We start from the raw sequence: 16,503 nt of genomic DNA, 5'->3' as shown, positions 1-16,503 counted from the left end.
CTCCCAGGTGACAATACTTAACTTCCATCCAATTATGACCTTCTGCCAGGGTTACATCTAAGTTTCTAGAGGCCATTGTGGAGGTGGGGGCGGGGGGATCTGACTAAGTACCAGAGCATCACTGGAAGTGGGGGCGCTGGTAAGATTTGCTTTTACTGCTTAGTCACTCAGTCTTGTCTGACTCTTTGTGACCCATGGGCTGCAGCACACCAGGTTCCCTGTCCATCACCAACTCCTGGAGCTTGCTCAAACTCTTGAGTCAGTGATGCCATCCAACCATCTCATCTTCTGCCATCCCCTTCTCCTCCTGCCTCCAACCTTTCCCAGCATCAGGATCTTTTCCAATGAGTCAGTTCTTTGCATTGGGTGGCCAAAGTATTGGAGCTTCAACTTCAGTATCAGTCCTCAATGAATATTCAGGGTTGATTTCCTTTAGGATGGATTTGATCTCCTTGCAGTCCAAGGAACTCTGATTTGGATCTGCGTTATTGGCCCACACATTTTCCTACATCTGCCTCATACTCACATGAGACCTGCCAGCATCCTGTGCACATTTGCATCACTCTGGGCAGCAAGGGAAAGTGGTCTGCCTTCCTCACACCACGATTTATTTAAGTCATATGTTTGGAATTGTTTTGCTTTATTTTGTTTATTTTTCTTGTTTTTAGCCACTGGGCCATATTGATTTCAGTGTTAATCATTATCAGAGACTTGAGCCAAGTGTATCTTAAACTTCAAGCTCTTCATTCTTGATTTCTTGACATGAACTGGGTAACTTCTCAGTCGATAATGACATTAGATTGGAACCTAAGAAAACTTTATTTGAAATGTATGGAAAGACATGGAGAGTGTGGGACCCTGGGGAGCTGACACAGGTCCACCCCTCCTGAACACTGCTTGTGAGGTTTCTTGGGCTCCAGAGCCACGCTGCTTTCCCCAGCCCTCCTCAGGGAAGGTGGCACAGGCTCTGCTCTGTCTCAGGTTTCCAGCCTTTTCCAGGTCCCGGGCCTCTGGCCAAGGAGGACAGAAGCAGGAGGATTTCCAGGGAACAAGCCAAGCTCTATGCTTTTACCTCCCCTGGGCCACACGCCTTCCCCTGTCTAGACTTTCTAATTGGGAAACTAACCATGACTGATTAAAACTTCTTTCAAATTTTGCCTTATATCTTGACCTTACTTTTTGAAGATCCCAAAATCCAAACTTTTCACTCTTTTTTTTTTTCTCTATTGTTCGGTGCCTCATGGACTAGTGGCTTGAATAGAGAAAGGATCAAGAAATAACAAATGCGATGCCCCAAAAAGTGAAGATTGATCACCAATTATTATATATAAAAATATGTGTCCAGTGACACCAATAGCAGTTTTAATCCTCATTCTTCTTTTTCACAAGTAATATAAAATTTAAAGGGCTTCCCCAGTGGCTCAGCTGTAAAGAATCCACCTGCATGCAGGAGATGCTGGTTTGATACCTGGGTGGGGACCATCTCCTGGAGGAGGGCGAGGCAACCCACTCCAATATTCTTGCCTGAAGAATCCCATGGACAGGGGAGCCTGGAGGGCTATGGTCCATTTGGTCACAAAGAATCGGACACGACTGTAGCAACTGAACATGCACACATAAAATTTAAAATGTGATGAAAATTGAGACTGCTGAATGACAGTGAGTCTGTTTGTAATTCCCAGACCATTTCCAAAACAGTATGGCAACAGTTAGGAATATCTTAGACAAAAGCACTACTCAGAATTTTCCACTGATGAAAGAGAAGCTTCAGGCTGATAAACCTACCTCCCCATCCCCCACCCCACCTCCACCAATGAGCAGACACACAGGCTCTCCTCCATTTCAACCAGCAGCTAAAGGCCTTCTGATCCCACCCACTGTGATTTACCCATTGGGTTGAGTGGTCCTTGTTGGTTATTTCAGTAAGATTGGTTTACTGCAGTGATCTTTAATATAGTCTCACCCAAATCCACATTGGTCTTCATCTCTTCGTCATCACAAAAAGATGAGAAGGGCAAGTTTCAGCCTCTTCCTTTGTGATGTACAGGACCCAAAACCATGAAGCAAGGCATTGACAAATCTTGGACTAGAGTCCAGACATCTTTATTTAAGTCATATGTTCAGAGGGGTTATTTTTGCTTTGTTTTGTTTATTTTTCTTGTTTTTAGCCACTGGGTCATGCTGATACCAGTGTTAGTCATTATCAGAAACTTGAGCCAAGTGTACCTTAAATTGAAACTGTATTTCTTGGCATGAACATGGTAATTTCTCAGTTCAGTTCAGTTCAGTTCAGTCACTCAGTCATGTTTGACTCTGCAACCCCATGGACTGCAGCATGCCAGGCTTCCTTGTCCATCACCAACTCCCGGAGCTTACTCAAACTCATGTCCATCCCATCAGTGAGGCCATCCAACCATCTCATCCTCTGTCTTTCCTTTCTCCTCCCACCTTGAATCTTTCCCAGCATCAGGGCCTTTTCTAGTGAGTCAGTTCTTCACATCTGGTGGCCAAAGTATTGGAGATTCAGTTTCAGCGTCAGTCCTTCTAATGAATATTCAGGACTGATTTCCTTTATGATGGACTGATTGGATCTCCTTGCAGTCTAAGGGACTCTCAAGAGTCTTCTCCAATACCTCAGTTCAAAAGCATCAATTCTTTGGTGTTCAGCTTTCTTACAGTCCAACTCTCACATTCATACAAGACTACTGGAAAAACCATAGCCATGACTAGACAGATGTAGTCAAAGCTAGATGGTCTCTGCTTTTTAATATGCTGTCTAGGTTGGTCATAGCTTTTCTTCCAAGGAGCAAGCATCTTTTAATTTCATGACTGCAGTCACCATCTGCAGTGATTTTGGAGTCCAAAAAAATAAAGTCTGTCACTGTTTCCACTGTTTCCCCATCTATTTGCCAGGAAGTGATTGGACCGGATGCCATGATCTTAGTTTTCCGAATGTTAAGTTTTAAGCCAGCTTTTTCACGCTCCTCTTTTACTCTCATCAAGAGGCTCTTTAGTTCTTTGCTTTCTGCCATAACTTCTCAGTAGATGGTGACATTAGATTGGAACCTAAGAAAACTTTATTTGAAATTTATGGAAATACATGTTTCTCCTCAATATACAGCAGCAGTCACTGGATAGAGTTACTTTTCCTGTATATACATATATATATAATAGTCTTTCTTAGCAAAAAAAGCATTTCTTTTTCTTTAGTTTTTTTGCATTATACTTTTGTGTTTTTTTAACTTTATGGAAGTATAATTAATTTACAATGTTGCATTTATTTCTGCTGACCAAAGTGATTCGATTATACATATACATGAATATATGTACTCTTTTCTGTATATATACATGTATACATGTATATATGTACTCATGTTCTTTTCTGTTATGATTTATCACAGGGATTGAATGTAGTTCCCTGTGCTATATACACTAGGACCTTGTTGCTTTTTGGTTCTATATATACTAGTTTCCATCTGCTAACCCCAAGCTCCCAATCCTTCCTTCCCCTACCATGCCTCCCCCTTGGCAACCATAAGTCTATTCTCTTTGTGAGTCTGTTTCTGTTTCATAGATAGGTTCATTTGTGGCATATTATAGATTCTACATATAAGTTATATCATATGGTATTTGTCTTTCTCTTTCTGATTTACTTCCCTTAGTGTGATAATCCCTGTCCATCCATGTTGCTACAAATGGAATTAATGAAAGTGTTTCTTAGAAAATACTTTCTAGACCAGGGACACAATTTTAATTAAACAGAAGCCATTAGATAAAATAGAAGCTACAGACAACTGCTCTGTGGATGTTCTTCTGAGGTCAGAAATAATTTGATCAAACACCTTCCTAAAATTATATCTGTTTGGAATCTCACTATATCATGCAACTGAAAGTCAAAGGAAACTCTGATGAGTAGCCTGCTGCTAAATGATACAATGTAAAATTTAGATGCCAAAAAAATTGATAAGCAATTAAAAACTCAGCTAGTCTTCATACCTTAAGAAAATGAATATATTTCAAAAACTATGATAATTCTCATTATTAATCTCAAACTTATACTTTAGAACACTCAATGTACCAAGTAAAAAAATTTTTTTTCCTTTGTGCCCAAACACCATTCCATTTAACTCGGAAAAAGTTCATTCTCTCTTATTAACCTGTATTTATGGAGCACCTACTTGGAACAAGTTACCATAAGCATTATGGATACTTTAAAGGGATAATAAAAAGTGTCCCTTCCTTAAAGTAGTTTACTAGATATTTGTTACAGAAGATGTGCTTTTAAAAAATACTGTATTTCTAAAAATAAGTTCTAGATATTAACGAAATCATCTTGATAGATGCAAAAGCAGCCAGCTCTTGCAGATACTAATCTCTCCTGGTGTTCCTCTCCTCTGGCAAACAATCCAGTTCTTGCATTTTGAATGGGGAAACTGTTCTCCATTTAGCTTGATGGCCTAGTCTTGGCCATCTTACCTTTTGTTTGATTACTCATAGAATACCTGAAGTAAAGCCTGTATATTGATTTATTTTTTAAATATATATTTATTTATTTGCCTGCTCCAGGTCTTAGTGGGGGCAGGCAGGCTCTTCGATCTTCGTGGCCGCTCTCAGGGTCTTCTTTGGCATGTGGGATGTAGTTCCCTGACCAGGGAGCAAACCTGAGCCCCCTGCATTGGGAGCTCAGAGTTTTAGCCAGTGGACCACCAGGAAAGTCCCAAGCCTATATATTTAAATGTGGTTAATTAGCAGTTAAAGGAAAACAAAAGACAAAATAAACGGACACACCATGGCATGAGATCAGGGGCCCTAGGATGTGTACGTATTTATCTTCAGCTCGGGGGTCTCCTCTTGGCTGCTCTCACTCTCATTTCCTCTGGAAGAGGCTGCCTTCAAACTTCACCACCTTGGGATCACCCTCAAGGACTTCTAGATTTAGCAGACTGTGAGCAGAATGATCATGATCATGGGCTTTGAAGTCTCACAGATATAAGTTCAAATCTCGATTTGGCTACACACCTGCATAGATTTAAACCAGTAGCTATGTACTATCTTTTGGATGATAGCATTAATAACACCTTCTTCGTCAGATTGTTTTTGGAATCAGAAGAAATAGCAAGTACTTAGCACACTGCCCACCTTAAGTGCACAACACTGCTGCTGCTGCTAAGTCACCTCAGTCGTGTCCGACTCTGCAACCCCATAGAGGGCAGCCCACTAGGCTCCTCCATCCCTGGGATTCTCCAGGCAAGAATACTGGAGTGGGTTGCCATTTCCTTCTCCAATGCAAGAAAGTGAAAAGTGAAAGAGAAGTCGCTCAGTCGTGTCCGACCCTCAGTGACCCCATGGACTGCAGCCTCCAGGCTCCTCCATCCATGGGATTTTCCAGGCAAGAGTATTGGAGTGGGTTGCCATTGCCTTCTCCAAGTGCACAATACATGGCAAGTATTATCATGATCAAAATAGTAATGATCATTTAAAACCCATAAAAGATAGCAAGACCCAGAGTGAATGGAGTTCCCTCTCTATTTCACTAAAGCCTGCATCTCAGTTTCATTTTCTGTCTCAGAACCTTCCTCATCCTCTCTAACAGCACCAGCAAAGTCCACTCCCATGAAGAAAAGCTTTGCTTGCTGTACCAATACACGTAAACAGGACAATTCACTCAATAAAATACACCAAACACACAATCATGCATGACACATACATACACTGATCAGAGATACTTTAGTTACAAATGCATAAAAGGATGAACAATAATTATAAGAGATAGTTCAAGGCTCCAAATGATTAATTTGCAAACATAAAGCATATAAATGACAAAGACAAAAATGTAGATAAATGTTATGCTTTTGAAAAAGACTCTTTGTTCAAGTAAGTTTCAGAAACCCTGATTTTTAAAAAGTTAAGTTTATTAATGCAAGGCTAAGCATAATCTATAACAAGTCATGGAGCTTAAATAGTGAATATATAATTGGTACTATTTCCCTAATTTATGAATCTGAATTTTCAGAAACATGTCAATCTTTTTCTACAGTGGTGGAGATAGTTTAAGAACCAGTTTTCTATGGAACATTGGGAATTACTGGTAAATTCGAAAAAGCTTTGTTATTCTAGAAGACAGATAGCTCTATGGGCTCCAAGAGGCTGGCAAGTTTTAATAGGAAAGAGATTTAATCTCTTTGAAGAATGGATAGGATAAAGCATTCAATTCCTATTAAGAGGAAAAATAAACTGATGAGTAGCTACTTAAAGATATTTTTACATGTTCACTTATTTACATCTTTCCATTTTTGCTCATTCATAACTTTAATATCCACAAAGGATTTGAGGTGGCTCCCAGACACATGTTTACACCTCCCATCCACTAATCCCACTTCAAAATAGTCCTTTCTCTGGTGCAATGCTCTGTGGTTTATGAATTCTTCATCTGCAGAGTTCAGGAAATATAATGTGCCTAAGAATGATGGGGTTGGGGTAGCAGTCTTGTCAGTAATACGGATTCTCAGCCCAAACACAGATTCCTGCACTTTATCAAGTATCTCAGGTGACTCCGGGAAGGTAGTGTAAGACTATAGTTTTTGAATGTGGTTTTAGATTAATGTTATTTAGAAAAAATGTCTAATCACAAAGGTTGATCTCTAATCACAAAGGTTGATCTCTAATCACACTCTAAAAACACAGATATTTCTCTGGATAGATGATGATGATACACAGATGATAGATGGATCCCAAGAGTCTTTTAAATTGAAATATGGTTGATGTAACTATTATATGTTATAGGTATACAATATAGTGATACATAATTTATAGGTTACACTCCATTTATAGTTATTGAGTCATGTTGAGGTTTGACAGAAAACAACAAAATTCTGTAAAGCAATTATCCTTCAATTAAAAAATAAAAGTATAAAAAGTATTAGCTATATTCCCTGTGTTGTATATCTTTGTAGCTTATTTTGTAATTAATAATTTGTGTCTCTTAATCAACCAACTCTAAATTGTCCTTCCCCTTTTCCCTCTCCCACTGTAACTACTGGTTTGTTCTCTATATTTGTGAATCTGCTTCTTTTTTTATCTTTGTTAGTTTTTTGCATTTTTTAGATTTGACATATAAATGACATAATAAAGGCTATGGATGCAAAGAGTGTTAAAAAATGAAAATTATGAATAGGAATAATTGAGATTAGAGATTTCTAATTCTATGCTGGAATAAATCTATTCCAGCAGGAATATGACTCATACTTTTAACTTATTTAGAACTCTGGGCCAGGAAAAATAATTCTACCCAGCCCTTGAGTTCAAGTTTGCAGTGTGTGGTTTTTCTTGAGAGTATCTTCCTCGAGGTGGGAAATCAGGAACCTGATTCTGAACACCAGCCAGAAAGTCAGGAGCTGGACCTTTCTCACCTGGCAGGGGAGAGTAGGAAAATGAGAGCGGATAGAAGAATTTTAATCTCCAAGGAGTAGGAGGCAGGACGTGGGGAGCAATGCACTGGGAACTGAGCCAAGCAGACTGTGGTTTCAGGCAGGGACGCAGTCACAATGAAGTTCCGGAAAGTAAAAACCCACACCACAAAAAGCAAATATTAGAATATCAAAGGTGAAGATTGCAAGGAAAGCCTCAGTTTAGTGAACCCTTGGATACTTAGGTAATTTATCTAGAGAGAGCAGATGCCAGGCTGAGGTCTATAGTGAAGAAGCATTCCTCAAACTTGTACCTAAGCCATTATCAGTGTAGAAAGCAGGTATGGCTGTATCCAGGAGACAGAGATTTCTGGGTACTGTTGAGAAGAACTGGGTAAGGCTGGGATCAGCTTTCACTGGTGGTATTAAAACAGCAACACTTTTCATTAATTATTCTTTGAATGTTGACATGTTTTCTCTATCACTTTTGGCACATCTTCTCACTGCTCTTTCAGTGTAGTGACTAATGCACATAATGGTGAGAAGAAAAACATAAAACCCAGCAAAGCTGGGCTCACTTTTATTGCAGTCTTGATATTTCTGAAGTTTGATGTAATCAGATCATCAGTCCCTGGTGTGTTAGGCATAACGAGAGCCTGACAGACGTAGCACAGTAATTGAGTCACCAGAGTTCCTGCTTTCAGAAAAGGGCTTAAGCTTCTTCTCTGGGAAGCCAGCTCTGGCCTACTTTGCCCTCATCTCTTCTTCTCTAAGGCATTCTTCAGCACTTCTTTTAGTGGTCTCTGATGGTTCTAACCTTTCTCTTTTTCCATACTCCCACCCCCAGCTTCCCATCCCTCCTAAGTCCTGCCCAGTTCCCTTCTGGTACCTCCTGCTTCTCACTTGATGGTTCTTTTTTATTTTTTTTTCATCTGCTGGTTCTTGTCTGCATCCCATCTACTCATGACCTTGCAGACATCCCTGTGCATGATTTTCAGATCTCTCTGGAATAGTTTGACATTTCTGTCATCGAAATTTCTTACTATCTAAAGCATGAAGAAAACAGATCTCCTCCTTTCTCCAGGCACAGAGCTCTGTGTTTTTAAAACTCCTTGTCTTCATCAGACTCATTTTTTGACAGGCTAATCCTGCCCTGAGTTAGTCAACATTCTCTCTCAAAGCATGGTTTCCTCCATGAATGCATTCGCTTATTTAACTATTTTCTTGAGAGATGACTGATCTATAACAATGTATTAGTTTCAGGTATATAACATAATGGGCTTCCCAGGTGGTTCAGTGGGTAAGCAATGTGGGAGATGCATGCAGACGTGAGTTCTATCCCTGGGTCAGGAAAATCCCCTGGAGGAGGGCATGGCAACACACTCAGTATTCTTGCCTAGAGAATCCCATGGACAGAGGAGCCTGGCGGGCTACAGTTCGTAGGGTCACCAAAGAGCTGACACACCTGAAGTGACCAAGCACGCATGCAACATGATTCATACTTCTATATGTTGCAAAATGATCACCACAACAACATCCATCATCACACACACTTACAATTTTTTTCTCTTCTTGTGATGAGGACTTTAAAATTCTACTCTCTTAGCAATTTTCAAGTATACAATACAGTATTCTTCATTAGTACCATCATGCTGCACATTATGTTTCCAAGACTTATTTATTTTATAACTGGAAGTTTGGGGTATCTATTTGCCTTTTTGGTTTTATATTCACTTGGATCTCACTATCTTTTGCATTACCTCTCACTCTTTTTCTCCAAACTTACCTCAGTAGCTCAGACCTATGTCATTAATATCTCTCATTACTGAGCCCCAGATAAAGTAGTTTCAGCAAAGCTATTATGGTTACGAAGTTGGAGACCATTAACTGACATGATTACCAAAGAGAGAGCTTGACCTCACTGGGTGGAATAACCACCCTGCCCCTTCTCCAGCCTCAGAGAGCCTCTCCCAGTGATGCTTCAAGAATGACGAACTTCCAGAAAGTATCTACGGACTCCACCAAAACAATCAGGGAATAATTGCAGAATCTCCTCTTTATGATATTCATATCCAAAAAAATTCTCCAAGGAATCCATACAGCATTTTCCAATCAAGTACTCCTCAAAAGGATAGCAACAAATAAATCTAAGTATTTTTCTGTGTAATATTAAAGTAAAAAAATTTATCAGAACTTTCAGGTTCCATATGTTTCCCAAATATAATTATGGTTGATGAAAACCAAATCTTAAAAGTAAGAAAGCTTGTTGTTTTTTCCAGCTCTCACCTACTGTTTTCAAACTCCTCCTTCTCTATCCCAACCCCCACCTAAACCCACCCCAGTCCCTAAGTTATGGGGAGAAATCCCTGAGAAACTTCATGGTCCAGACTCATTTGCTAACAATGCATCAGGGCTCAGCTCTGTGATCCCTTTTCAGCAAACATTTTTTGTATTAGGATGTGTGTGTGTGTGTGTCTGTGTGTGTAAGAGAGACACACACACATAGAGAGAGATGCCCAGCCTTTTAAAGCACTTACTATATAGTAGAAATGCAAGAGTTGACATTTCTGAAGTATCAAATATTTGCTATTCATGGTGCAAAGTTATTTATATCCATTACATCATAATCTTTGTAGCTTTTTCATATTATTATTCCGACTTAAGAATTTAAAAATATAAAAGCCTAAGACTGAGAAAAACTAAATAACTTGCACCATCACAGCAAATTTCAGGGAGTGGTTTTGTTTCAGGCCCTAGTTTGCCTAGATTTTCTCAAAGAGCACACTTGTCCACCACCCTTTCCTATCTTTTGAATTCATCCTCTGGGATGACTATTTCATAATCTCCAGCCTCCCTGAAACTGACAGTCTACTGATCCTACTATTTTTTTTCACACACCCCCCCAACACCTCTTCCTTCCCTCTTTACCCAGCTTAAAATCCATGGTCCATCATGAACACTCCTTAGCACACACCTTCAATGCCAGTGTGGCTTGTCCACTTTGCAGCTCACTTTGCAAAACCCCAACCCTAGTTAAACCCAACCCTCCATCACCTCTGTGTCTGCTGCCCTCCAGCTGCTCATGGCAAAGAGAAAAAAAAGGGCCAGGAGGACCAGTCTCTTATGAGACAAAAGCTATGTCAGCCCTTATGGCAGGCACTTTTACAGTTGCTGCAACATAGGTCTAAATGACTGGCCAGAACATCAAACTGAAGAAGTCCCACAACTTCTAAGTGCTTTCCAAGACAAAGCTTGGCTTAGACATAGATTACTAATCATTGGCTGAAATTGTATTCATTGGTGGGGGCTATTTCTCCTACTTTCCTTAAGCTCTCTTTTTCTTCCTAGTAACATATAAAGCCTACTTTAGAACCAATGTTGCCACCTTCACTAAATTAATTTTTAAAAAAAGATACTCAGATAGCTACTAAAGGAGCATGAATAGTTTTTTCTGATCAACAGTGTTGCACACAAATGTCATCAGAAGAAAATGGCTGGTTGCCTCCAAGTGGACTCACAGCAACAGCATGCTTACCCTCAGTCTCTCAGGCTCAAAAGCCGAATGCATTCAGGTCACCAAGAGCAAATACAAGTGCTCAGTGTGAACTCACAGTAACCAAACTGTTGACAGATGTATAAAACCAGGCTCCAACTACAGATAGGCCTATTGCAATGTCTGTAACACCGAAATTAGCATCACCACTGTTCCTCTGCTATATAGGAAGCCAAATCAAAATGAGAAGTTTATCTGATGAGCTTATAACCAAAGAAGACAATCTGACCTAATTAAGTACATGTTGTCATTAGTTTAAGGTAACCCAGGGCATCCAGTGCCACAGTACTGACACCTTGCCAATGGAACTGGAAGTTGATCATCAGTTGGCTTCATTTCCCCTCCTTGACATAGCTGTTTGGATGAACGCTTGTTGACAGTGGCCTCTGTCATCCTCCTTTTGTAATAGAGAAAATATCTTTCTATAATAATTGCAATTCGTTCAATCTGGCTACTGTTCAGTAACAGACCTATAAACCAATCTGTCTATGATAACTTGACATAATTCTGATTTTTCATTCCTTGTTTTCATAGGTAAATTCTCAGAGTTCAGTTGTATACCACAGACTTACAAATTCTTGGAGAATCCCTTTCTGCAGCCTCTTCATGACATCAATGGGGATTCCAGAATAAGTAGGGGGGAAGTACAACTTGGGGATTCCCAAGCAGTGCTAGTGGTAAGGAACCCACCTGCCAATGCAAGAGACATAAGAGGCACAGGTTCGATCCCTGAGTCAGGAAGATCATGTGGAAGAAGGCACGGTAATCCACTCCAGTATTCTTGCCTAGAGGATCCCATGGACAGAGGAGCCCGGTAGGCTGCAGTCCATGGGGTCACAAAGAGTCAGACACTACTGAAGTGACTTAGTCCCTTAGCCCCTCACAACTTGAGGTCAATTTGGGCGGATAAGAAAAAATCAGGTAGGATGCTTATGGCATTTCATGGCCTTTTTCACCTACATGTACGGCTGGTACATCTTGATATGTGCCAGAAAATGGATCACAGAGAAAAATTCAATTAATGATTTCAAAGATTCCTCCACATTGTGTCTCCAATATTTTTTTCAAAGTGTTATCATCACAGTCAAATGCTCCTATTTAATCTGTGTCATCGTTGTATACCAGAAAATCTGTAGCAACAAGAAAACTCTTTTCTATTATATGGTCTTTTCAAGGCAGAGCAATCTAAGCCATCCTTATCACCAAGCGCATTTGTGATATCCATTCTACTGCACTGTAATAAGCAAGATATCAAAGATATTGTTTTCTCCGCTTTGTCTTTTCTGCACTCTCAATTTATTTTCTTTGAAATCCGGTCAAAAGAACATAGCTTCCTGTCGCCAAACTCATTATCAGTACAATATGATAATTTTCACAGAAAGCAATAACCACGGATGGCATTCACACTACTGATGTCTATATTAAGATCATATTTTTCAACCAAAAGAGTCTTTTCTTAAATTAATTACGGAATACCAGTTAACTCCTCTGAGCATTTAGTTTTTTTTTACCTTAAGTAATTAGCTCCTCTGACCCTCCCTCATCCTTTGAACACTGCGAATGGCTGTTGTTAGCAGCCTGTCAGATGTGCCTCTCAGACTCTCCGCACACAGATGCAGATCTCAGCCGCATCACCCTGACTCCTGACTGGAGACTGCACACCTCAGCCTGAGACCCCCTTTCGTTGGAGGCTTCCTGCACACAGACTCCGATTTCTGCAGAAAATGCCACCAAGGTGATCTTCACCATCTGCCCGGCGTTGCTGGGGAGCCATCATGGGCACGTGCTGGAAGAAGAGTCTCTGTTTCCCTCACGTTGGTCTGTGCTATTTTTTCCACCCACCAAGCCAGGAAGCTGCAGAAATCTCTGGCAAGCGGCCACTTTCAGTTTTCTCAGAAGCCAAGAGAGTGGTTCCCCTGTATTTTAGAAAAGGCAAATGCTGCCTTGTTCAACCTAATCATTACTTGGAGAACAATTGCAAAGAATCAAGCCCACTGCTTTTTATGCCTAGAGAATCAGCCTGGGCAGCATTTTGAATGCTTCCACTTCTCTTCGCCCAAGGACAGAAAAGCCCTATAGAAAATGGGCTCTGTTCCAGGGGAGCCACCCACCTGCTGACACTCTGAGTGTAGGAACATGCTATTTCCATTCCATCCTGGAACTCCCAACCAGAACGGGACCAAACCCTGGTACCGAGTGACCCTCCTAGGAAAGTACACAGTCGTCATCCACATCTAGCAGGATGTAGCCACGTAGACCAGAAGCCGACCTGAGATCGCTGGCTGACTCTTTCCTCTGCCATCTGTGACTGGGGTTTCGGGCTCATGTAGAAGTGTGGGCACTTGGGGAAAGCAGGGCTGGGTGTGGTGTCGAAGCAGGAGGATTAGGGCACTGACGTGGAAGAGGATTTGAGAAAGAGAACTCTGAAACCAAAGAAAGAAGTTCTCAGGGAAGCTGAACAAGGGCCAAAAATAACCCTTCTGCAGAGAAGTGTCTGGGGAAAAGTTATGAAAATTCCCTTTGCAGTGGGTCTTAGGTGGTTATTTTTCCACTGCTACTTTAAGATACAGGGCTGTGATTTTTTTATATATTCCACTACTAGGCTTACATTTTGATTTGATCTGCCCCAAATAAAGTTATTATTTACTCTTATTCCCACAAGGTATTTTTTAATTAATTAATTTGATTTAAAAAACTGTATTGAGTAACTGCTCTTTGTGAAACACTTAGCTATTTGCCATGGTGGATGGGAAACTCATAAAGCACTATAAATTTTATTGATAAATTGAGATCAATTAAAATATGGTAAGAACATGCAACCAGGAATTGAAAATAAAAATGTTCTTAGGGTAATCCTTCATTATTTGTAAACCTTGACTTAATTTATAAAATAAAACTTTATGTTAGAAGGTCTCTAAATGTGTTTATAGTGTTACCATTCCCTCATAGACCTTTCTTTCTTCTCCCTTATTAGCTTTATTTTCTTTAGGGCCCTCTTTTTTTTTTCCCTTCTGTGAAACACTTTCTCTTTCTGAACCTACATTAATTTGGGGGCAATTTCATCAATTCTCATGGCTTTGGTTTCCACTTAAAGACAATTCCCAACTATAAATAGATAAATAATAGATAAAGGGCAGTTTGGTAGGTAAATGGGCTTTCTTGATAGCTTGGATGGTAAAGAATCTGCCTGCAATGCAGTAGACCTGGGTATGATCCCTGGGTTGGGAAGATCCCTTGGAGGAGGGCATGGTAACTCACTCCAGTATTCTTGTGGGGAGAATCCCGTGGACAGAGGAACCTTGCGGGCTATGATCCGTGGGGTCGCAGAGTCAGACACGACTGAAGCGACTGAGCACACAGGTAGGTAGGTGGATAGATAGATAGATATGTAATTGATTAGATACATAGGTAAATGAATGATTGATTAGAGAGATAGATGTAAATGAGCAACTTATCTCCTGATTTCCAAATCTGATATTTATTATTCTACCAAATGTCTCTATCTGTACATTCCAAAATCATCTCAACTTTCATGTGCAAAGTTGAAAATCTTCTATTTTTGTATTTATTGTGATAAATAATTATACTATCTATTCAAATACCAAAACCAAGAGCTGAGAATTTTCTTCAGGCATTTGTATTGCCATCCAGTTGGTACCTATAACAATCAATCGATCATTCCTCTTACATCCCCATGTCTTCAATTCACCTTCTGAGCCACCATCAGAATGACCACATTTCAGTGACACTGATGCACTCCTTTTCTCTCAATTGAAAACTTTTAACCACAAGTCTGTTGCTGGCACCACCTTTTTCAGTCCTACCATTTGTTCCCCGCCCCCAGGTTGTGCTTCTGAGTCTGAAATACACATTCCTCAGGAGTCCTGGCAGTGTGCCAGGGGAATTGAACACCTCAGGATAACATCTTCTTGGGAACTCAATTTTACTTAATGGCAAGGAATGTAACATATGCCTTTAGTATTGAAACAAGTAGAATACACAACAGAAAGCAAAAATATGAAAGGAGACGTCAAATAAATTTTTCACTTGTGATGCCTCTCCAGCCAAAGCCTATGGTGGCAGACAGGATAGTCTTCTCACTTCTTTGGGATACTTTGGAACAGACAAAATGTTTGAGAAGTACTGTAAATAAAGAATGGGCTTCCCAGGTGGTGCCATTGGTAAAGAGTCTACCTGCCGCAGGAGATACAAGAGACTCAGATTTGAACTCTGGGTGGGGAAGATCCCCTGGAGTAGGAAATGGCAACCCATTTCAGCTTTCTTGACAGGGAAATCCCATGGACAGAGGAGCCTGGTGGGCTACGGTCCACAGGGTCACAAAGAGGCAGACATGACTGAGCACACACGTAGTAAAGGAAGAATAGAACCAAAACTTCTCGCATTTGCAAGTCATCTAGTCCACATCTATTATCTCAACAGCCTCATATTCTTCTCCTGCTCCCCTTCCACCCAGGGCTCCAACAAGGTAGCAAGTTACCTTTATCTCAACATGTGAAATTGTTTCATGCACAAAGCCATGAGTTAGACAAAGGTGCAGAGTATGGGAGAACAATGAGTCATTCATGACAGTGTAAGTTTAAGGGACTGGGAATAGAGCTTGGAAAAAAGTTGGGAAGAATTCTTGGGGTCAAGTTTGTGAAGAACATTGTCTCCCACAGGTAAGACTTAATCATGTACCTAATGGGGAGTCCTTGATGTTTTAAGACAATGTAGGATCACCTGTCTTTCAGAAATGAAAGCTCTAAGCAAAACAGTACCTCTGGTAGTAACATGTTGTATGGGTCAAAGACTGGAGTGGAAGCTTCAGGCAAGAGTCCAGGTGAAAGATAAAAGTTACCAATCACTGAAGAGTTGACCCGTGGGAATAGAAGTGACACTTTTCACTCTAGAGTTTTGAGGTTAAAAACAAAAAATTCAACCGCAACAGGAACCGCTATAATGACTCACTTGGTAAACATCCTGTAGTAGATGTTTCAGGTATCTTTATTAGTGAAAGCACTTCAGTTTTTCCAACTCTTAACATATATAAATTAAAAGCAATGAGACAGATCACAAGGCACACCAGTTTCAGGCCTCTTTGGCATTGCATATACATTCTGGTCCCGTTGATAAGGATGCCCTTATTATCCGAGATTTTATTCCACCTGCAGAACCCTTAGCTCTATTTCAAAACCCAGGCCAAAAGACACCTCCTTTGAGGATGCTTTGTCACTGCCACTCACCTCAGCAGCATCAGCAACCTCCATCTTTATGTGCCTATAAGTTTTGTGTCTACGTGGTCCAGATGGCCTCACCTCACTGTAATAGAGGTATGTCTCCATATGTTCATCTCCTCTTTAGCCTGTGAGCTTCTTGAGAGTAAGGCCACACCTGCTTCCCTTTGAATCACCAGCATCCTGCTTTAGGACTGGTACATGTTAGACACAGTTTATTGCAAGTTTATTAAAGAATCAAAAGTCATAAAGAAACTTTATTACCCCTCATATTTGCTTAGTGACTCATTCGTGTCTGACTCTTTGCGAC

The 16,503-nt window shown here is 40.4% G+C and overlaps 1 long non-coding RNA gene across 1 annotated transcript in view; it reads left to right on the top strand.

The window, feature by feature from the left end:
• The window catches only part of LOC129624139 (uncharacterized), a 168,587-nt gene that overhangs the window by 51,744 nt on the left and 100,340 nt on the right, over positions 1-16,503 (top strand). The window lies entirely within an intron of this gene.

Source organism: Bubalus kerabau, chromosome 12 (assembly GCF_029407905.1).
Source record: "Bubalus kerabau isolate K-KA32 ecotype Philippines breed swamp buffalo chromosome 12, PCC_UOA_SB_1v2, whole genome shotgun sequence".
NCBI lineage: Eukaryota > Metazoa > Chordata > Mammalia > Artiodactyla > Bovidae > Bubalus > Bubalus kerabau.
The sequence above is the reverse complement of the archived record's forward strand: the minus strand, read 5'-3'. Positions and strand labels throughout refer to the sequence as shown.